The sequence below is a fragment of the Dinoponera quadriceps genome, unplaced genomic scaffold (genome assembly GCF_001313825.1).
Source record: "Dinoponera quadriceps isolate SergipeBrazil2010 unplaced genomic scaffold, ASM131382v1 scaffold1692, whole genome shotgun sequence".
NCBI lineage: Eukaryota > Metazoa > Arthropoda > Insecta > Hymenoptera > Formicidae > Dinoponera > Dinoponera quadriceps.
This window is the reverse complement of record NW_014555923.1, coordinates 355,974-379,899: the sequence shown is the minus strand read 5'-3', so window position 1 is coordinate 379,899 and position 23,926 is coordinate 355,974. Positions and strand designations below refer to the sequence as shown.

The following is a 23,926-nucleotide window of genomic DNA, read 5'->3' as shown; positions in this document are numbered from 1 at the left end:
TTTACTTCTTTTTTGTAATGATTATTCTCACCGAAGCGTATTTTTTCCTTGATGTAATAGTTTTCAAATATGTTCGTCACGAATTTTAGAAAAAGTCTTCATCATGTACTCAAAACGGAAATTTTGCTTCTTTCCTGGAGAATTATAAAACTTTATCGCGGAGAAAAGTGAAATTCGGTTAATTTAAGTAAATGACTTTTGTTTCAATATTTTTGATTGAAGCGTCAAACTTATTAGAATTTAGAATATATTTTGAGTAAATGTGATATTTATGATAAATTTGTGGTTCTTTTATAACTTGTGCTCATATTTTATGAAGAAACGTATATACGTTCATGCGAAATATTCTTTACAAAATGACCTAAAAAATCAACTTCTAAACTAATAAGCAATTTTTAAGGAACATCCTGCATATTTATTTATTCGCTGTGACATTTAAAATCGCCGTACCTCTAAATTATTTTTCCCCGCAATCGTGATTTCATTATAAGATGAACGAGAAAAGAAGGACCGATTATTAATTTTACCTTACGAATTACTCAATCAACTGTAGTGTTAGCGATGATAGAAACACACGTTCCTTATCTTTCTCCTTTTCGTTAAATCGAGATCGTTCTTAATTTCTCTTTTTATCGCCTCGGCGATACGCGAGAGTGCAACGTCCACTCGTTGAATTCACCCTGTGGATACCTGATTGCGACTGTAGGGCGCTCAGCTTATTCTGTTAAGTTCGAGTTGCATACGCGATCACAAGTGCAGGTAGGCAGTGTTCTCTCTCTCTCTCTCTCTCTCTCTCTCTCTCTCTCTCTCTCTCCGTCTCGTAGCCTGCGCCAATTCTCGATGATCGGCGCGAAACGACGGTTCGGCCGTCGATGCAGGATGGCTCGAAAATAATAGGACGTAGCGATAACTGATAGGGACACTTCGATAATGGAGTAATGAAGTAACTTATCAACCTTAGCAACCTAACAAAATAAAGTAGGATATAAAGTATGACTTAAGTACAACCACAAAACTTGGTCATTATTATGGCATTCGTATCCTTAGCTGCGCGCGGCCGGCCGGCCGACAACGCTGCCGCCGTCTCTCTTTGTTGGAAAAGAAAAGAACGGGGGAAAGAAAAGGAGAGGGAAAAATCTACTCGTGTATGCGTGATTTACGCGACACGTGTAGCTGCTCTCGAGACAAATGCACGATTACACTGTGTGTAAATCCGACCCGTCTCTCTCTCCCCTACCTTCCCCCTCTTCCTTATCCTTCGCAACCCTCCTCCGGTTCCCATCCCCGGCCGACGTCGGAAAACAGGAAGGATAAAGGAACGAAGCGTGGCTCCGTCACGATTTACGATGTATCCTTCATGGTGGATGCGCCTTACAGATACCGAAAAGTATCGATAGAACCACCTCGATACATGTGTGGGTGCCTTAATGTAACTCGTCGAGATAGCGAACGTTTCTTTTCGACCGGAAATCTCCTCCACTTCGCTCTCGAGGCGTCGGTTTTCTCGCGTTTAACGCGAACGTCAAGAGGATCGGCTTCGTCGCGAAGATGAGAAAAAAAAAATCATAATACGCAGAGATACAATGGCGGTCGCTGTCGATACTTCCCCGTCTCTTTCCGATGCGCGTCGAAGAACGTGCACAGGGCGGAAGTCGCAGAGGGCCTTCCTTCTTTCCTTCGTGAACGAGAACGAAGCAGCAACGTGGACGAAACGACCTTCCCCGTAGCCGAGTTTCGCAACGGCCGTTTTCCCGAGCGGAAAGAACGCGGTTTCCTCGCGCGGGCGAACGTTTACACGTCGAGGACTCGCGAAATTCATCACACGTGTGTGTGTATGAATTCATTGACGCGCGTATAAGAGAGCTCGATCGTTGTAATCGCTTTTGTACCTCTCGACGAGAATACACACCGGCCGCCGCTGCTTCGTCACGTCTACCACCGACCAGTTGCGCGATACTCCTCGGGACACGGCGTCGCTTCCCTTCCCCCTCGCAAGAATATTATAATAATTCCCGTCTCTGTTTCGTAACCCCTGACCTCTGAACGTAATTCTCTTCCGCTGCGTCGCTTTTTGATTATTCCGCTTATCGTTAATCGACGATCACAGGAAGTACGCGGCGTTGATCTGGCGCGATGCTTTTGGATTCTTCATGCGTGCCGTGTACGTAGTGTGTGTGTGTGTGTGTGTGTGTGTACAGGATACGGGAAACGTAGCGAAAGTCCTCAGAAATAAAACATTTCAGGGAAAAAATGTTCCAGGCAAAAGTCCGTCTCTCGAAATATTCAGGGCTCCCGGTACATTCTGTATATATATATGTATGTATGAATGTGTTTGTATATGTTTGTGTACGTGTGTGTTTACGAGTATACAGAGCATGGACACACATGCGGGCGTATGTGTGCGTCGGACGACGAGTTTGAATGGCTTTCACGGGCGCGATTGAATGAACGCTGCGCGATTGAATGGCGGAGTCGGTTCCGCCGCGGCGGAAATATCCTCCCTCCCATCCGTCTGTCCTTTCTTGAGCTCTCGTTGCGGATTTTGATTAGTCGAACGACGTCGGAGATCCACAGCTCCTCATCCGGACCGCTCTTTGCCTTCTTCAGCCCTTCGTCGGTCGAATCTGCGAACAGAGTCGAAGGTGTTAAGCGTGTGTCTCGGCGAACGGACGGGGACGAGCGTCGACTGAAAAAAATCGACGCGTCCGAGAGAAAAGTGAAGTATATCTTAATCTCCCGTGGGCTCGTCAGCTTTAGCGGATTCATTGATGCCTCACTAATTATCGCGGATACCAGGGAGCGTTCGCAATAGTTCTCAGTATTTGATTCTTCAAACAGTTCGAATCTCCTTCCTGCCAGCTTCGAGCTGTTCGACCTTAATTTCAGCACACTTGATGCGAGCAGGGAATTAGCGACGAGCTGGGAAATATAATCCAGCTTGTTACCAGTTACTAGTTTCCGACTCAGATCTCCGCCATTGACTTTCTGCTCCCTGTCGAGCCGCGGGAAGCGCGGTTTTCCTTTTCCTTTCTTCTCCTCCGCGCGTCCGCACGGAGGTTCGGCGCGAATGACAACGTCGTTGCGGGAATTCCGCGCGACACTTTACGGGCCGGCCGGTTTCCCGATCGACTAATGAACAGTTATCGCGCCGCTAATGAAACGCAATAAACGCGCGGAATAAATGGAAATTATATTCCGGCGTTTTACGACACCATTAATTGGACGTGTCGCCGATAACTCGGACACCTTGAACTCTCGAGAGTCGAGAGGCGCGCGCGAGATCGGCTCGGGAAAAGCGCGCGGGGGGATTTTTCGAATTGAGACACGCACACATACCGGGGGTAACTTAATTATCGTAGCTTAATTCCACATCGCGCTGGCTACGCATTAACCGTTGACCGATGATTAAGGGCTGATTAAGCTCCTCCGTGGGGGATGGAGCGCGCGTCTCGGACGCATTACGGGGAATTCGGTCCCGCGCGGCAATTACACGCTCCCCGCTGAAATTAGCGGCCCTAATTGGGAAAGTAGCGTGATCGCTCACTGTTAAACAACAACCGGCGGCCGGCCGGTTCTATGTTTAGGCCGGATACGCGTACCAATAATTTGACGTAATTTAATAAACGCGAGCCCGCTCTCTCTCCCCGCCGCGGTGTGTACGTGCACGCCGGGCTCGTGCGACTGTTATTACCGACAGTTTGATCGTATCTCGGTAGTGCGTAATGATGATGCACCCAGTCACCGGCGGTATAGTAGCCGTATAGTAGCGGCCGATCATCGGTCATGCAAATTGGCCGCGCAGAATGCGGATCCCCCCCTTCTTATCCGCCCCACCCGCACGCACTCGGCCGACGCATCGCGCACATACCGGTTCAGGGAACACAGTGTGCATCGACATTAAGCCCGGCGATCGTTATATTTCTACACCTGTAATTTATTAGGCTCATTATGTTACCGCTCCCCTCCCCCGACGAACGATCGAATCCGCGATCAAGCCCGGCGAAACCGACCGCTTCGAGGACAAAGGGCGAGAGTGAAAGGGCCGTTCGAAACCGTGAATTTCTTCTCAAGGATCGCTCGACCCTTTGTACTCGTGATGATTCCGAACCCGCGGTATCGGCGGACCCGGACATCGATCTTCCGACATCTGTTCTTTGCACGCGACCTGATAAGTGATCTGATAAATTCCTATCATTCTTGCACTTCAACTTGAAGTATAAACGCGCGGAATACGAATGTCACTTAAATAATGTGATCGGTTGAAACTGGCGATAGTTGTAAAATTCACGTTACGCTAGTGACGTCAGTTTATTATAAACACATATTCGTCTCCTTGCACGTTGATCTGTTTTATAGCAGATTGTCAAGAATAATTCAGAAAAAAAATATCAACAACGCGATGATTATTTTTATTCTTCATCATTTATTTCCTTATTCGTGTGAATCAAACGCGTTTGGGAAACACCTAAGAAATTACAGTTTTTTTCATTTCAAGCAAAGCCGTAACATATTTTTATTCACAGTGACTATATTATTATTTGATAAAAGGAATAAAATAACTGTTATTTGTAGCTGAGATCCTCGGCTGTTATTGACGCTACTTCGGTAAATTCGAGAGTAAATGGTCGAGAGAAGAGGTACTGAAAGTGTCGGTGTCGCAGACAAAAACAAAATGGAGAGACATTCATTTCACGCGTCTGGGTCAGTCAGTTTGACCCCCAGTGTCCACTTACGGGTTAATTAACGTTATATTTAGCCGCGATGATCACGTCTATAGACTACGGCCGGCTAAAGAAGTCACGGGTGAAGAAGAAAAAAAGGAGAGAAGAGAGAGAGAGAGAGAGAGAGAGAAAGAATCCGCCAGTTAGTGGGTTAACATCCTCGGGCCCGAATGGGCGAACGTTAAACAGCGGGACGACGATATCGGCACGCTCTTTCATTACAGAATGAATTTCGCTCAATGTTACTGCCTCGAGTATTTAAAGCACCGCCTTAAATCTTCGGGACTTAATAATCAGTCTGAAGGCTCGTAATTCTCCGACCGAGCGCGCGCAGACGGTAAACGCCGGAGAGAATGAGAAGGAAAGAGAGAGAGAGAGAGAGAGACTAGGACGAGCGGAAGGGACCAGGGCCGGCGACGTTCGAAGGGCGTCGAGATGTAAAAGGAGACCGAAATGACGGAAATATATCGAAACGTGTCACGCTTGAAACACGCATGTTACCTTATTAACCGGCCTCTGTCATAGAATCCCCCTGGATTCGCGCGTCGATTCGGGAATTGCGATCGCGAGCGTGGAGGAGGAAAGGAGAAGAAAGCGTAGAAAAAAAATTAAGAATTGTTTAGCACATATTCCTCAATTTTTTTCTTCGTAGGAAATATCCACCCGGGTCGAAATTTCGACGCCATTTTGACGTTCTGAAGAGCAGTTCGCGCTCAATTAGGTGGTTTGCAGACTGATGATAGAACCTACTTTAACGATATTTGTTAACTTCTCTCTTAAACTTTTGATTCTACGTCTCTCTCTCTCTCTCTCTCTCTCTCTCTCATTTTAATACATTAATTGCAGATATTTTCGGCCTGAATTATACTCTTTATGGTATTTTATGATTTTAACTACAAAAATAGTAATAGCAACATATAAATAATAGCAAAAATAATAACACTTATTAGAAAAGTGGTCAAAGTTGGTTGAATACTGATGTATATGATATCGCATCTCACTGAATTTGTGTACAAAGTAGAAGTAATTAATTTAAAAAGTCGACTCTACAATCAATGGAGAGTCGAGGGAAGGAGGATAAAAGACGTACGCGAATCACATTGATTGATGGTATGTACGGTAAATTCAATTATCGGCGACGCCCTGTCGCGCAATGAACTGGGAATTACTGCGGCGGTGTCAACGTATTAATTGAATAATTACAGGTTGGGTTACTCGGTGCGTTTACAGTTTAATGAGGGAGTTTCGGGGAGCCGGGCTAAAGCGGGGGATCACGATGCGGGGGGTACGGACGTGCCATATCGTGCGGAAAAAGCACGACGAAAGAGGCGCGCGTTTCGAGGCTGAGTTTCGTCCCGGGCGGCAATTAAGCATGCCGATAAATCCAGCGCGCGCGAGCAGTTAAAAAGCAAGACGAGAGAGAGAGAGAGAGAGAAGAGCCCGCCCTGTCTACAATGCAGAATCCGAACCTGTGCAACAGTACAACGCTCTTCCATGAACGTTGTTTATCGCCACCCTCGCCGCATTGCAATTACGCGCGCGTCGCCGTAAAAGATTTCACGCATACACGATCATAAAAAGCGGGAAGTTTTCGCCAAGGTCTGCCGTCGGATCCTCCGCCGCCGACGCGCTCCGGTGGTGGTCATCGATTTAATTCGAGGTAATTTATAATTGACCGCGCAACTACCCGTCTCTCCCTCTTTTCTTCCTTTCATCTTTCCTTTTTCCTCATCTACGAGCGAGCGAACAAGCATGCCTTTGTTTGCTCACAACGGCGTTTCGTGAATTTTTGCGCGACGAAGGGCACGTGTTGCGTACGTGTTCGCGATTCTCGCGCAAACCCGATAAGAATCGTCTTCGTCTCGGTCTCTTCTTCTTTATCGGTGGGAACTCCGGTGACACGCTTTCGACGTGCCGCTGCAAGCGGATCTAATCGAAAGTTGATTCTCTCTTCTCCCCCGAGCCGAGAGATAGTCGGGATTTGGACGTTACTTTGGCGCTTTTAAAGATAGTTTGCCTACTTATAAGGCCTATGAATTAATAGAGGCCTACTTGGACGATATGTTGGCATTTATTAACTTTTCTCTTCAGAGAAATACGAATTTGGTTTTAACGCTTTAAACTATCTATTTCGACGCTAAATCACAGAGAAATATAATACTGCATTCAAGTAAATATGTTACTTGTTTCGAGTATTTCATAAGTTTCTATATCCGCAAATGTATCATAAATTCATCACAAACATCAAATTTATTCAAAATATATCCTGAATCCTCAGTATAAGTTTAATATTTCAATGAAAAATATTAAAGTAAAATAAACTTTGGTTTGTGTGTTATTAAAATCAACTGAATATAACTTTTCTCTCCGATAAAATTTCATAATTTTCTTGGAAAGGGAATAAGTTCATCTTTTGAATACGTGATAACGAGCTTTCGTCAAGTTTCTGATGAGTAAATTTTCAGCCTTTTATCAAGAAAAAGGTAAGAGTTCTCTGTTGAAGAAAATGATCGCTTAAAAGAAAGAAAGTAAAACGAGTAATTGCTTTTGTTAGAATCTTTCTCTGTCCAAGAATGAATTATTAGAACTGAAATTGTGTGTGTGCAATCCCATTTGACTATATCAGCTCCTATTATGTCTAAGAATTAAAGGTTAAGCTTAAGGCTCTTAATTAAACTTCGACTCGGGTGTACCGAGATCCGGCGAGCGTGATGGATCGCGCATAAAATCGGGTCTAAAATCCTATTACGGGACACACGCGAGATCTCTATCGTCGTCCTTACACCTTAGAAAGGCACGTTATGATTATGCATGAAAATGTTTCGATACGTGTTTTCGCCTCTCGCACACATCGGCCCGCATCAATATAAAATTTAACAACCGTCAGCCGAGCAAGCACGCGAAATATCCCCGGCGTGATACGCGGCGAACACGCTCGCTCCAACGTGCTCCAGAAATTCCTCCCGCGAGGGAGGGAATTAGAGAGGAGATCGGAGCGGAGAAACCAATTATCGCGCGGCTTGTGGCGGTTGCAATTACATTTTTTCCGGATGACAATGATTAATTACGTTGAAACGTCCATTACCGGCCGATTACAAAGGTCATCCGGTGAAAGCGCGCGGGTAATTAATATCGATCGATACGCTTCGATAATAATTAGCCCGCGCTAAAATCCTTCGCGGGATCGTGTAATTGCAAGCGATGATGCAAGCGGTACGTACTCCTGGCCGCTGCCACGTGGTACTTTCGTTCGTCGATCTTCCCGAGCGCGAATCTCCTACGGTTGCACGGAGAAAACGAGTTTTGCCGGAACAGCAAATTGTTTGTTAATATAGCGACGGCAAACAAATCTGTTACACGGCAGAAGTCGTTTTGCGGCAAAACGTCGTTGCGACAACAATAAAATTTTCTTGGCGCGGCCAAATCATTTTGCTGTTCATATATCCAGCAAATAGCAATTAATACTCTTAACAAATCTTTTCAAACTATCGATAGATAGATAGATAGAGAAAAAATAAAAATTCCTGGCATTTAGTTTGATATGATATTAATTTTCGTCGTTCAATTTAAATAAATTTCTCATTTGAGCTAATTAATTGTCATTTCTCGAAGTTACGTTAATTCGAAAGGCTTCAAAAGTGCTCATCGTCCCGAAAACGTCGAGTCTCATTCCCCGGGCGAAGGAGAAGCGGGTCTCGCATGAAAATCCGAGAAGGGAAGGCGCGCACGATCCCCGTCGCGGGCTGCGTCTATATTTGCATGAACGTTGCGGCGAAGGTCGAGCGGTTAATCGACCAGCGGTTATGCGGCCGCAGACGCCAACGGCTGCAATAATTGCAGCCTACCATTTCCGTTTCGTACGGTCGAAAGCTCGTAGGAGCGTGCGCTCTGCCACGCTCGACTTGCGAGAGAGCTTGGAAACCCAGTGAACTCGTTGCGCTCGTTTTCTCAAGCCCGATCGAGTGAGCGCACGCGAATACGCAACGAGAACGAACGGACGAATACACGCACGCACTTGGAATCCGACTTTAGAGAGATAATAGAGTAGCGAGACGAGGCCGCGAAGTGACACGCGCTCGCGTCTCTCCCGTCAAAAATGAAGCGGGCGACCTTAAGGAGACCGCATGCTCGAAAAGTTCGCCGGCGAAACATGGGCTTCTTCCTCCAAAGTTTACGTCGGTCGAACGAACCTTCAGCTTTTTGCTTTGAGCGCGAAACTTTCACGTAATTTCTCGAGTTTGATAATAACTGCGTCGGAGAAAATAATTCTTAAAATTTAGAAATATATTTTTTTTTATCTAGATAAATATTTCTTAGATTTAAGAAAGAAAATTCGCAAATACAGGCAAACACTTCAGTGTCACTCGTGTGCTGTGTCTAATCGATCCAAGTGACAGAGATAGAATTTTTATCTGAACTGTTTGTCTAATTCAGCAAGAAAATCTCTCTGTAAAGTCGTGTCAAAGCCAGTCACATTTTCTATTAAAAAAATCAGTAACGGGACCGAAATTTTCTCGCGTATGTTGCTAGAATGCTGCTACTGCGAATTATACGTTTACAATTTTCTAGCATATGCAAAAAACAGCGATACCTTTTACCTGTGACACTTAAAATTCTGGCTGGACCAGGGAAATATTTCCCCGGGTGTTTAGAAGAAAAAAATATGTCCCATGTGTTCGTACCGACGTTGGTTAACACGTTAATTGCCAATCACGCGATATCGCGTGAAGCGAGTTCTCACCAAACGGCCGATCACGCGTTATCGCGTAATAGATATTTAGAATACACAAATCCTATGTAAATAATAATAAAAGCATATAAATAATATATTAACTTATTTTGAGCACAATAAAAACTAAATAAAAAAATAAAAAAATACGAAATTCCAATTTTCAGCTTGGCAATGAACGTGTTAAGTGATGGGACACTCCTTGAAATACGCGTCACTGGTTGCCCGTCCACAGGCGCGCGTAAAAGAACGCCTCGCGAGGACTCGAGTTGCGCGCTCTCACTTTCTCGCCCCTGCTGCGTGCAACCCGTCGTAACGAGCCGTGTATTCATGTAACACCTTGTGCGAGGGATACAACAAAAGTAGCGTGATTATGTCAGTATTGTGTAATTTCACCTTTACGTTATCGACGATTATCAAGTTTGCCATCGACATCTTAAAGCTCCTGGTTCTACTCGTCTGCTTTGACATCAGAAGCGAGGAAACGCGCGTCCAAAGTTTTTGTCAAATGCGTTGAAATAAATTTGTGCAATATTCCGAAAACGTTCCTCCCGCCCTGATAATCAATAAGCCGTAAAATTGAAACGAAATACGCAACTTTCACTCCTAGTCTGTCTTTTCTCACGACGTCACGTTAATTTTACAGCTATTGATTTATCAAGAAAAAGGAACATTTCCTCGGAAAGTAAGAGGAGAGTAAAAGGAAAATTACCTCGATACGTTTCGCGGGTGAAGCTGCGGGCATTGTTCACTTCTCGCGGGAACACAGGCGAAATTAGAAGTGCGGATTAATTCGATCAGGCGCCGCTCGTCGCGGGTCTTTTTGCGAGGGGGACGCCGCTCGCGAAGGATGAGGCGCGTAAAGGATCGGGAGAGAGACTATTATGCCGTCGTGCATCGCGGAGAGTTACCTCTCGCAATAAGACCGATACCGCGCGCGTATCGATACGGCTAACGATAAGATTATCCCGCGGTGCGTATAGACGAGAGCGTCGTTTTCAACGTCGACATCTGGACGGCCGCCCATCGTCCGTCCATCGGAAAGGGATTTACCGTTTGCCGTTGGGAGGATAATCGCGGCGGGGAAGCACGTTAGGGATAATGCGCTTGTGTGTTGCGAGCGGGGCAAAAACGACGGCGGAAAAATCCGTTATGGATAAGAAGCGAGCTCAACAAGCTTAGATTAATATAAGGAAGAAGCGTGTTCCCGTCTCGGCCGTCGAACGTAGTCAGCGAAAGCCTCGAGAACGCGCCGATGCCTCGCGATGTTTAACTGAAACCGAAAACGGACCGGCCTTGATCTCGATCTGAGCGGATTCGATCAGTTGCGCCGTGGATCTTGAGATTTTACGTCTGGATAATTTACGCATCGTCTACGTAACGTTTCCACGGACCCTTTTTCCCGCAGACAATGTAAACCGTGGGAAATGTCGCGAATTATATAACACACTGCAAAGAGAAGAGATAAATTAAACTGTTCGACAAAAATTTGTCTTTTTTTGCTTTTTGAGTGCGAATAGTCATTTCCTGTCTATGCTTGCTTGCTAAACGCGAGTTTGTTCGCCAAATTTCGCTATTACGTCACAATTTGGAGAAAAGCCGCGTCAAAGTGGTCGATTTGGAAGGTTTTCATGACGTTGCGACACCGGTAGCAAATTTTTTTCCAAATTTCGTCAATACCACGTGAAAGTATCGCTTTTAGATTTAAAATGTATTTTACTTTGCTGATACAACAATTTGAAAATAGCCCCTATTTCTATATAATATATGGAAAAGTCATTTTATTCTATCTGAATACTGCATTATGTGGAAAATAAATATTATTTTATTTCTATAATATAATCGGATCATATTAAATGAAGAAGTAATCGTCGTTTTTGGCCATTTCGATGTCATTTTTCTCAAAATTGTGACGTGACAGCTAAATTTGGGCAACGGATTCGTGTTTAACAGGAAAAAATCACACAAGAATCATCATTCAAGTGTTGAGAAACAGAGATCTTGTAAATCAGTGTTATTATAGTCTAAGTCAGTTTAAAATATAAAATAGTTCCAGCATTCGATCTTGGTAATAATTATGAAGACATTTAATATAAAAAATTGAAAAATCGTTATATATATACATGCAAGTAACACATAAATTTTATTATTTGAAATCATTCGTGGGTTTTTAAACGGGAAAAGGCACTTGCTTAATTTCTTAGTTCATGATTATTCTATAAACACAATATGCATAGTACTTATTTTCCTTTTTCATCAATTATATTATGCGAAATCAAGTTTTTGTCAAATCCACTATTGATTTTTCGTAGCATCGTAAAATATAAAAATTTTATTATTTTATTTCCGTAGCACCGTAAAATATGAAAATTGTATTATTTATTTTATGTTTAATTATGTTTAAGCTAAAGATTTCTTCTCACCGATTTCTAATAGGTTAAGTCAAACACAAATCATTTTACGTCTATTTCAGCTATCCGTATAGTGATATAAAAAGTGCACATATTAATACGCAACATTCAACGGCTGAATAATTTATACGGCATTGAACGTCTTAATAATTTATCGTGACAGCTCGAAGGCCTGAAATCGGCACGACGAGAAATCGGTTCCCGAGTTCACCTCACCATTTGGAATCCTGCCCCGCGTTTGTCTCCGAGGCCCGTTTTAATTAACAGTCTCTACTTGGAACTTGCCTCGAGCGAAACGTACAAATTAGAATTCAGAGATAGATTGAAGCTTCTCAGCTTGGATTACAAGCGCGATGTCGCGCGTATATCACAGGATTCCGAGAAAAAACTCAAACCCAACAACTCTGAATTCAGATCCGAGCGTCTCGCGTGAAACGAGTTTCGAGTGACGGCCTGTTAATACGAACGTACAACCGCGGGAAATAGCTGAAGCCGGATCGAAGCCGCTCTCGCATCCTGCCGAGTTTTCGCGGAAACGCCGGCCGGCCGGAACGTTACTGCTGCGGAAAAACGTCAGGCCGAAAGCTCGAGCAGCTCGATATCTCGCTGAGCTCGCGGCACGCCCGATTATCGCGATCCGCGGCCGTATCATTAATTGTTCCCCAACGGAACAATAGGCGCCTTATCCGCCCTTATCGGACGTGCACGATTAATCGATTGTTTTGATCGATCGCTACTTTCCGCGGCCGCGATCGCGAACCGCCAATTAACCGATCGGCTGATTAACCGAACCCTCTCGGTTCCGCGCGGGGATTATTCGCCGGCTCGGATTGTACTGTTCCCGAATCGTTCCGATCCATCGCTCATCGCGCCGTCGCCTCCGGCTGACCGCCGCGCTGCGCTCGTTTCTGTCCTACGAGTTTTGCTACGCCGAGAACGGAAAGAAAAGTCCGCGTGTGCGCGCGTGTGTGTAAAAGAGGCTTTTCGTCGTTACGAGCCGCTGTAACGTCGCGGACACGCCGTGGATCTCTCGACTTCGGCGATACAGTATCGATACCGCGTCGATTCGGGGGGCAAATTGCGGGGGAAAACCTTATTCTTCTGGGGGGAAATCCTTATGTATCGATACTGTATCGATACGTACACGATCCGGTGAAATGAGAAATGTAAATGCGACGAGCATAAATAAAAGTCCAACGCCGACAGCGGATGCCAGTTATTTATATTGATGCAATGGCATTCCAAGTTTTTCCGAAGCGTCGATTCTCAAACACCTTCGAAAATAGTGGATCTGCAAGAAAATCTGTAATAATTTTCGCAAGATCATCGCTGTATCCACGGGCATAAATTTTCCTTTCACGCGCCCTCAATAGGGCCGGAAAACGTCGATGTTTTACTTCGGTGCTTTTCCCCCATCAATTGATTTAACGATCGCGATGTGGTCAGCGACTGTATCGACGCGACGCGCATTCGTCGCGCGAACATAATTTGTTCGGCGGACGCGATATTTCTTTTTTTTTAACGAGGATGACTCCGTCAATCCAATCGCTTCCTTTCCTCGATACAAACCGTGAGATTTGAATATACACGAGAGTCTCATTCTCACGTCGCCCTCCCGACGTTCTCTTGCGAAGTCATCAAGAGAAAAACAGAGAGAAACAGAGAGAAAGAGAGAAGGGCAGAGGGGAGGGAAGTCGAAGCCATTTCCTTCGATAAAATCGTGCGTAAGGATGCGCTTCGCGGTAATAACCTTTAAATAAGTCTACCTCGCGCCTTTTTCCTTACGTATATCTCGCCGCAATATCTGCGCTCCGCGACGTCTGTTCTTTACCTTAACGACCGAGCCTATCGACTTCGAAGGTCAGCAGCCGAGCGAAGAAGGAGAGGGCGCAATGTCGGCGCGATCGACCGATCTCGCAGTCGAGTTTCCGCTGATACGTTCCTTTAAAGACACGTAATACTCGGCGAACGCTTTCGCGCGCGATGGTAAAAAAAAAAAAAAGAAAAAAACGCGGATCTCCTCGACGGCTACCGGTGTACACGGCGGACACACGCTCGGAGAAAACGACGAAGACCACCACTTCCGGCCACTTGATGCATCCCCCCCTCTTCCTTTCCGCTACGGACGGTCCCGGCAAACGTTATAGAGCCATTCGGGACTTCGTAACAAATCATAATTACATGCGAGACGCTCCATTACGATTTTTGTCGCGCCGGCAACACTCCGGCGCAACGCAGCGCCTATAATGGCGTTGTCCGCACTCGGGCATTACGTCGGGGCCGGACAAAAATCGTTATTGCCGCAGTTAATTGCCACGACGAGTGTGCAGAAAGTAACGATCGGCCGGACCGGTATCGCGATTACTTCGCTGCGAGGTATTTCGCTCTCCCCCGCCCGCTCTTCCTCGCCAACCTCCCACCCTCTGTCCTTCTCTCTCGTTCTCTTTCCCTCTCGGCGAGACGGCCAAGTTATTCGCACGGGGCCCCTTGCAAGGGACTGAAATTCGCGGTTTAATCGGCGCGAAAATAACTCGCGGAAATAAATAATGTCGCGCGGTTTCTTCCTTCCTTTTTCTCTGGAAGAGAGCCCGCGGGCTTTGAATAACGCGCGAGACCCGTCGGACTTTGCGCCGCGATGCATCGAACGAGAAACGAGCTCTCGTTCTTACACGTCTCACGGAACAAGACGGACGGACGGACGAGTTTTCCCAGGCGTGCACGTCCCGTTATCGTAATCCTCTCTCACGTTCGGGCAGATCGTGGAGCGCCGATCGCTGAATGAGATCGACGATGCAAAATCACCGCGAGTCGGCCGCGATCGTGCCGAAAACGCCGTCGAGCGAGTTCAAGCATTCGCGCGCTTCTGTTATCCTCGTCTGTTACCGTTGTTTTGGGGAGGTCGTCAAGCGAAATGATAAGAATCCAATGAAACGTTGCGTTACGTGTATACACGTCGAAATATTACCTAATTGGCGCAATTAGAAAAAGACTGACCGTCCGGGAGCTGAGATATTTACAACTAAGCTGACACTTTTTCGACGTGTTCCTTGAAAAATTAACATGCTATTTTTTATCTCTACTTTTAATATCTTCTAAACTAAAAATCAGACTCTGACGAGAAACTACTATGATATTAAAAATTAATATAAAGGCATTATATACAAATTAGAAAATTATTGATCATTTTGTTTGAAAAACATACCAATGAAAAGTTCATAATTTATAGTAATATTTGAAATACACACACATATACGTACAGATGTACACATTTTAACACTTATGTATCTCTTTTTATTATCTGTGCATCTTTATCAGATCGATTAATGCATATATATAAATAGAGTTATTAATAAGAAAAAGAAAACATCTCGTCACACTTGTCCAAACTGTTCTCGTGAACGTCCATTAACGGGAAAAAGGGTGAACCGCGAAAGTAAGTAGCGCGAGTACACGCAAGAGAGTATCTAAACGTCGTTCGGCGCAAAAGCGTGCGGATTCGTCGAGCCGGACGATCGAGCTGTTTCCTTTTTCTTTCGCTGCTAAAGAAACGCCCGCTGCTAACGGTCTGTGCGTCTCCTTTTGTTTTTTCTCTCTTCACTCTTCCTCTCTCACCGCTCTGTCGATGTGCTTTCCGCTCGCCTACCACACGTGTAACTGTAGCATCGCGTTACGCCGAAGCGAAGAATTTTCTATCTTTCGTGCTCGCTCGATCCACCGGATATGACGATGCAGAAGATGATACCCATAGACTTCCCAAGCGACTCAAGCGACTTCATTTCCAGCGGGAGTATACGAAGAGAAAAAGAAGTACTCCTCTCCTGATTGGCGATAATTTCCGTGTTCTCGATAACTTGAACGTTCGATGACGTGACAGATATTTTCCGATTCCTTTCTCGAAATTTTTATGTCGAAAAATCGCGAGTCATTTTCCCACGGATCTTTTGATTTCGTTTAGCGGAAACATTGAAAAGGCGGTGTTTTTTCAAAACTGTAGCTCGTGATAAATACTTACTCGAACGCAGTAATACCTTTAGAAATGAATTACCGAATGTAAGCGTAAAATGGTTCTAAATTTAAGAGAATATTTATTCGAATTATGCAATATTTCTTTTATATGAAAAAAATTTAGAGATTTTTTAAATTTATATTTTTCTATCTAATATATCTTTTTAAAAATAAATTCCGATACTCTCAATATTATGAATTTAATGCTTGTCACAATTGTTCTAACACATAAGTAAATGTCCACTTTTATAAAAGAAATGTCATATTATATATAATCAATTATATTTCTAATTCTAGGAAATATTTGCCAAGGACTCATATAACATTAAAACGTCCCGAGACATCGTAAAGTCTAATAACATAAGAGGTTTTTGAAACGTCTTTTAGACATATGTGTTGTTCGGGATTTTACTTGGATCAAGTAAATATTACTTGAACACTTCCTCTCAGTCTCAGAAAATATGTTTGCTGCAATGAGTGATCGATTGATTCCAAAATTGCGATTTGGTCGGCAACCGCGTCGACGCCACGCGTTATTGCGCCAATGCGTGACTTGCTCAGTGAACGCAATATTTTTTCGAACGAGGGTGAAATCGATCCAACGGCTTTTCTCTTCGGTATAGATCAACCGGGCCGAGTGATAACTCACAAAAGATTTAAGACCGAATGTGAGAGCGTTCGAACGACGGAGTTTCCAGGCGCGTTTCATCATGAAATCTGCAGTAGGCGGTGCATCGCGGCGGGAAAAGTAAAACTAGTAAAACATTACGCGATGCAAACGGCCGATTCGCTCTCACAGGCGACGGCACGAAGCAATAACGCTTACTACTACGCTTACTCGTCCGGAAAACTTTCTAATAACCTAGTGACATTCTCTCTTCTCTGACCGGCAGGAAGAATCCGATCAGAATTGCGGGGCTGCGCGGTGAAAATCTTTTCGGACATCGTCCGATAATAACTGATCGATAACCGCATTCTTCGCTTCCTTCTTCCGTCAACGTGTACCGAAGATTTATTGCGATTACGATTAATATGCGTAGCGCAATGCGGTAGCCGCGACTTTCCCTCATTTTTAGATGATACAACATGTTTTCCTTTCATCTAAGATGAAGATGAAAGTATTTCTTCCATCTACATAAAGGACGATCTGTTTATTCATCTGGATGATTATTTCGATAATTTTATCCGGATACCGGCAAACGCTGTGTATACGCGGTCATCGTTAATCATCGACAGGATTAAACTGACCGAGTCGGCGAGATTAAATGACGATCGAGCGAGCGATCTCCTCGAATTCATAAAGAGTGATAAAGCGATAAAGGCGCGAGACGCACGTGAGCCATGTCGTTAATAAGAGCGCGCGCGGAAGAAAGCGAACACCGCTCGTGAACGAAACTAATTTTACGCCGGCGATACGTCGTAAAGTAGTAATAGGGAAGTAACGCTTCGCGCTCGGCCTGCTTGCTCGCCTGGAAAATTCTCCAGTAACCCACTGACACTTTGCTCGAGACCTTTAACGAATTATCGTCGTAACTCGTGAGCGTGGATTTCTCGATAGCCGCGTAGTCGCGCGTTCGCGTCCGAATCCCACCGCACTGTCTTATACAGTCGTTCAAGTCTCCCAACCGTCATAATCGCGACGATCGGACGTTGTATCTATATTTGAGATACTTGCATCGCACTTTCAAGAATAATCAAACTTCCACGTTGAACGTTCGGTAATTAAATGTCCGTTCGAAATTTTCACTTCCTATTTTGAATTTTTTATCGCCGCTTCCGCATTCACGAAAGACCCTCGGATACGAACGAGGGCGGCGGGAATATTTCCGGACGGGCTCTCGAGTTGCTGCATTGTCACTTTTTCCGCACGATCGTGTGTTACTTTCGGAACAGCTGGAACGGCGTATCATCGGTACTTCCTGTGCTCGCGAGCGGAAACACGCGAGGCGCATCTGGCATCGATAGTTCGCGGACATCATCGACGGGAGATCACGCGAATCGACGAGCGAGCGAGGGAGGGAGAGGGCCTCGAAGGGAGAAGAATAGCCAGCCGTCGATATATTAGTTATGCCGCGGGCGAGAAGTGAGACGAAGAAGCGAAGGCGAATTCTCTCCTCTGCCAAAGCGGTGCGAGGCGTGGTTTGTCCCTTTACTTTGCCTTTGCTTGCCTTTCTTGACTCGTACCTGCTCTCTGTCTCCCTCCCTCTATCTCTCTCTCTCTCTCTCTCTCTCTTTTTCTGTTCTTCTCCCTCTTCTCTCTCTTCACAGAAAGAGATATAGTGAAAGAGAACCCATGCTGGCCCGACAAAGAGCGTGTATGCGTACCTGCGCGCACGCACGCACGCACTCACGCCACCGTTACCTGTGTGGAGACGCACGTCTGCGCATACAGGGTGTATCTTTAACCCTCGGCCGAGTAAAGAGGACAAACAGTTCGGCGAAAAGTAAGACGTTTCGCGAGGAGCCACGCATCCCGGGATTTCTCTTGACTTCTCATTCTCTTTCATTTCCGCGCGCCACGAATTTGAAGTTTCGCCGACGGCCCAGCTGGATTTATACAAAGTTCTTGGACATTCGAGACACGCACGGGAAGAAACTCAGTTTCTGCGACTGAATAGAGGTCAGATCGAAACTCGGTGACGAGGAATGGTATTAAATAATTTAATTAACGATAAATTTCCGTTCTCGTTGCTCTCAGCCTCAAAATAGGTGGCTTTTGAATATATCATGTGAATTGAATAATTGAAATATCATGTCTATTTATAGTTTCAAGTAATATTAAAATGAAATCTACAAATTTGATGGTTCAAGAGGAAAGTTAGTAAGTACAGTATCGTCAGTTTTCACTGATCTCTACACGGAAAAAATTAGCATCAATTCAAGACTCACATTTTCATATATAAGCGAGAATACAATCTTATATGACGACTAAATTTGCTCTTACATGAAGAAATTCTATTCGTATCTATCAAAAACATCATAATCTTGTTATTAAAAAATAATTTTTACAAATTAAGAAAAAAATATCGGATAGAAAGAACGATATCTTTAAACCGGCACGATTTTGAGTTTGCAATAACAAGAATATGATGTTTTCAGTAGAATAAATATAGAATCATATAAAATGTCTCAAAATGTAGCATGTTTGTATTCACACAAGATTATATATTTGTGCTTTTATACATGAGAATATACACGAGGATAGAGTCTTAAATGGATATTAATTTTCGTCTGCATAGGCCACTTAAATAGATGCAAATTGTCCTTAATCCATAAATAGACGAGTGAGGATCGAAGTAACACCCGGACGTGTGAACGAACGAATGTTTTTCCATTTCGTTTTCATCCGCGCACTTTCAATCATTTTCAACCTGCGCCATTTCAATTTCATTCTTGAATTCAGCAAAGCAGCGTCAATAACGGGAATCTCAGAATATAAAATAACGATCCTTGCTTTAATTCTCAAGAAACGTGCTCGTTTACGGGTTAAAAGCGGGTCAAAATGACTGATGAAAATTTCGACTCGGAACGCGTCCCATAACGAGACTTGCGTTTGCAATACACCCTGTAGACGTGGTGAAGATGCAATTCGCGTGTGTGTGCGCGAGCAGACGGTCGAGCTGCATGCGTGCGTTCGCATGCGTGTGTGAACGTATGTAGGTTCGACTGGTTCACCTCCGCGCCAACAACTAACGAGCAGCTGTCGGTGAGAGGCTCGGCGACAATAACCCGTGCATTTTACATGTTCCTCCCTGTACTTAAGCGCGTCAATGGGTCCTCCTTCTGCGACGGTTTTTGCGAAGCGACAAGTACACGCGATATATGAGTCGCATGATCGATAAGCCCGTCGAGAATCACCGTCTATGAATATCTGCGATTGGGAGGAACTTGCTGGCCTTTATTAGCCCGGGAATTTCCCCATAGAAACGCAGCGGAAACCAATCGTCGAAGGATGAAACATGCCGATCTATTACGGCCCTGTGAATATTGTTGTGAATATTGTTGGATATTCGGCTAAAGGATGAAAGTCTCAAACAGTTCGGAAATGTCTGAGATTTCGTCCCGAATGTAAAACGCGACACGGCTTAAATCTCGACGGGATTATACGGGATAAGGCGATAAATGTGCTGAGAGAAGAAGTATCTAAAAGATAAAAACAGATTCGTTCGGTTTATTTTAACACTAATAACACACTTGTACTTAATATATGATATATTAGAAAAATAAAAATATTTTATTGACGACTGGAAGAAGGTGAAAAAGTCGGCATTCGTAGAAGATATTTGAGAAGTAAGGACCACTTTCAATCATCGGTAACTTGAAATTTCGCGCGTTATTCGCAAAGCTTTTCCGCTCAGTTTCGCTGCTCCTACTAGCGCATCACGGGAAGGCGAGATTAGTTTGCGACAGCCTGTATCGATAAGACGGAAAGTTCGAATTCCGACGAAAGGAGCGATCGTAGCCCGTCGGACTTCGCAGCTGACTTCGTCCGCGACGTGTAACATGCGTCTACATCGGAATCGTTATAACTGTACGGGGGAGCCGCGCGACTTCCGTCTCTCGGGAAAGCGCGTGTACAGTTTCAGTTATTACGAAATGCTTCAAGGTCCGAAGGGCTACCGGTTGCATCGCCAGCGACGACGAATCGCTACACGGAGCACGGAGGTATTCCAGCGATGCATGCACGAGTCCCTCTCGGCGCGTACGCATTCCGCCAAGTAACGGCATCATCCGCACTCGAATTCTTCCTCGTGCGTCTCAGCAAGATCGATCAGCGTGGGCGAATCGACCGTGACTTTTGCCGTGACGCCCTTCACTCTCGCTCCTGCGCGATCAACTTTTCGGAATGAGAAAAACTCGACGTCCCTTTCGGCCAATCTTGCAGGCTGACACGCGCCGGCTGACGTACCGATTTCAAGTTTTCAGATTCGATGGCGCACTATTAAAATTCGCATGTACGCGGGCAAATTAGCGGCGCGATCTGCTAAAATGCGCGATCATTCTGCGGACGTTATTACGTATTTGCGAATAATTATTTTTCACCGTGCTTACGAATCAACGCTTCCAGGAACTGACTCCCACGGAGAAAAGAGATTTCTCCGGATTTAGCGAAGTTTCTTTAATTGAAACCAACTCGCCGTTCGGAGTAAACAAACGAATGTTGGATTCAACAAATCGGATCGTTGAATTTCTCAGACAGTTAAATACCTTTGATCTGAAATACCGTCGAGGAACGTATTTCTTTTGCAAGAATTCGAACTATCGTACACGATAGACGAAGTTCACGTACCGCTCGACAGAGTTCGATACTCCGCAACCGAGAGACACGAATATGTCGTTTTACCTATGTCGGTTTCGGCGCTCCTTCTGTACTAAATCACAGAAACGAGCGATTCACGATTCGGACGAAATCCAAGCGAAGAGATTCTTCGGCTCGGGAATGCACGGGAGGGGGGATTCACTCCTCCGAAGCGGGATAAACGTACGCACGCATACGCAGCCGTTTCACCCGTCGGCATGGGTCGACGACCCCGCATTTAAATCGGCCGCTTCGGCAAACGAGATTTATGTGTTTGTAGAAACTCGGCGCGAAAAAAGGGGAAAAAGGCGAGATCTCATAAACTCGGGGCCCCCGGGACGTTAAATATTCTTTCGTTCGGCCTCGCGATGTTTATGGCGCGCGGTAATTCGCGCGAGTTCTATCAGGCGTGGCGATAAAGTGTGCGGTGCGATACGGTAATACTCGATATCGGGGCCGGTAATGGTTTAACGCGAGAGGCGCGGGACGAGGCGNGGGGGGGGGGGGGGACGATGCGCGAGTCGGAATAATTACCGGATAATTTGCGATTAAATACTGAATCGAGAGAAACGCAAGCGCACGCGAGCCGTCCGCTCGCGATTTCTCGCCGAAATAACACGTCCTCCCGCCGGGGATAAACCGCGCGAACACCCACCTACGCGCGTCGCGTTATTGTTTTCCCTTCGGAATTTAAGTGTCCGCGCTCAATTCGCCGCCGTTCGGCAAACGATATTATACGGAAAGCCGATAAAAGGAATCGGAATCCCCGCGGGATAACGGGACTCCTTCCCGGCGCGTTAAACGGCATTTTTCCGGACGAAAATCTCAGTGTTTACGACTGCCGCGATAATTCGCGCCGGGGGGGGGAGGGGGGATAATAAAGCAGATACGCGTCCGGTAACGCTCGATATCGGGTCGTTAATGGTTAACGCGAGAGATACGCGGTGTTGACGTGCGACGGCGCGGCGTGAAAGCTGTAAAAGCGGACACAAGGAAGGGGGNGGGGGGGGGGGGTGGAGTGGAAGGGAGGTGGAAAAGGGCGACGATCGGTCACTCGATGTTCTCCCCGCGTGGAAATCTCTCAGGATTTTCCCGCGAATCCGGCGCGTGGATCGCGGAAATTCGCCGTTCCGTCTTCGATGCGCGCCAGCAAACTCGTGTAATCTATATGCTAATTACGCGGAGCGTCGTGAAAACTGATTGACAGGCGGCAATTGATTATCTGGCCGCGTTGTCGACGCTCATTTCGAGACGATCGATGCTTTCGGCTGAACCATGACGAGATCATCACATCGGACTTCATCAGACTTCGGACTCGCTTTCAGAGCTCTCGCGCGACCGGACGATTCAATTCGAAGCGCGCAGGGAACTTTTCGGGATCTGACGGGAAATTCAGGTTCGATTTCCGGTTCCAGGTGTCGAGCGTAGTTCGATAAAAAAATCCGAAATTCTGTTTTTCTCCGAGCGAAACGCGGCTCGTCGTGTTATAAAAATATAAAAAATAAAAAATAAATAAATTTTAATTATAATACGGCCGATCTTGTCCTCCCCCGCACGAATAACAGAGATCATATTTCTCGTCGCCGAGTCCCCATCGTCCGTTCACCAGGAACTAAGATTTCCTTCCGTGAGCGCCTGCGGCTGAGTTTCCCGCGTAAAAGCTCGGCGCGTAACGCACGCGTCTCGAATCCAGGAAGCGCGCTTCGAAGCGACTCGCCGACTCCGGACGGCATTTCTTCGGAGGAATCGATCTCTCGGTCCATCGTCTACGCGCACCCTGAGCGATACCGGCGATACTCGGATCGCCGATCGCTCGCGTTTAAGTCCTCGTTGCCGTTTTACGAGTAAATCGCGCGCACCTGCGGCTACGAGCAAAGTGCGCGGCTTTCCGGGACGGCGGTCGCGTCCCGGAAAATCCTCGGCGACGCTTCCCGCGCGCTTTACTTACGTAATAATACGAATTTGCGAGAACGACGCCGGCCAGACGGCTGCGCGGCGTGAATTATTCATGATAAGAGTCTCTCTCTCTCTGTCCTTCCCGCCGAAGGAAGGCGAGCGACGGGGAAACGAATGGGCGTAAGTGAACTTCGCGGCCGCTAAAGCGCNGGGGGGGGGGGGGGAGGAGGGTTCGGATGGAATTCAAATTGAATGGCGTATAAGTATATCGCTCTCGAGGACTGTGGAGAACGCGGCTGCAACTTTGGAAAATCGGCCGAGGACGATCGCGATTTACAGCTGACGCTGTAATAACACATACTATAGAAAAATCGTTCCGATTATAATTCCTTTACTGCGTGCAGTTTTATTACAATTACGAATAGTAGATAAAACGATAACCTAAGCTCAGTTCAGGAAACGAGTTTTCAACAGTTTGGAAATGAACGTCGTATTCCTGCTGAATGTGCTCGCGTTCGGCGAAAAAGGCGGCTTAGTAATCGCGCTTTGTAATCGTCGTATCTAATTGGCACATTCTCCTGGATCAACGGAAGATCCGAACGAATACTCCAATTACAGACAATAATCGGCTAGCGTTTACTAAGGTGATTTTCCCGCAAAGGGAACGCAAAGGACGCAAGTGGAGCGACTACCGGAATTCGTGCAAGTAAGATGTCGATCTCCGATACATCGAACCCTTCCGATTCGATTAATATCGAAGGCTTCAGCAGAATGAGAATCGACCCCCCGCCAATTTCGGAGCTCGATTTCAGGATCGACGCGCAACAGATTTGTAAGCCACGACGACCGTTCGCTCCATTGTTCG

At 45.7% G+C, this 23,926-nt stretch overlaps 1 protein-coding gene across 1 annotated transcript in view; it reads right to left on the bottom strand.

Annotated features, from left to right (window-relative positions):
* Window positions 1-292: 292 nt before the first annotated feature.
* Window positions 293-23,926, bottom strand: part of LOC106745840 — a 43,017-nt gene continuing 19,383 nt past the window's right edge. Inside the window, exon 3 of the mRNA XM_014621808.1 lies at window positions 293-2,624. The gene's annotated coding sequence lies outside the window, so the exon portion shown is untranslated. The remainder of the gene's footprint in view (window positions 2,625-23,926) is intronic.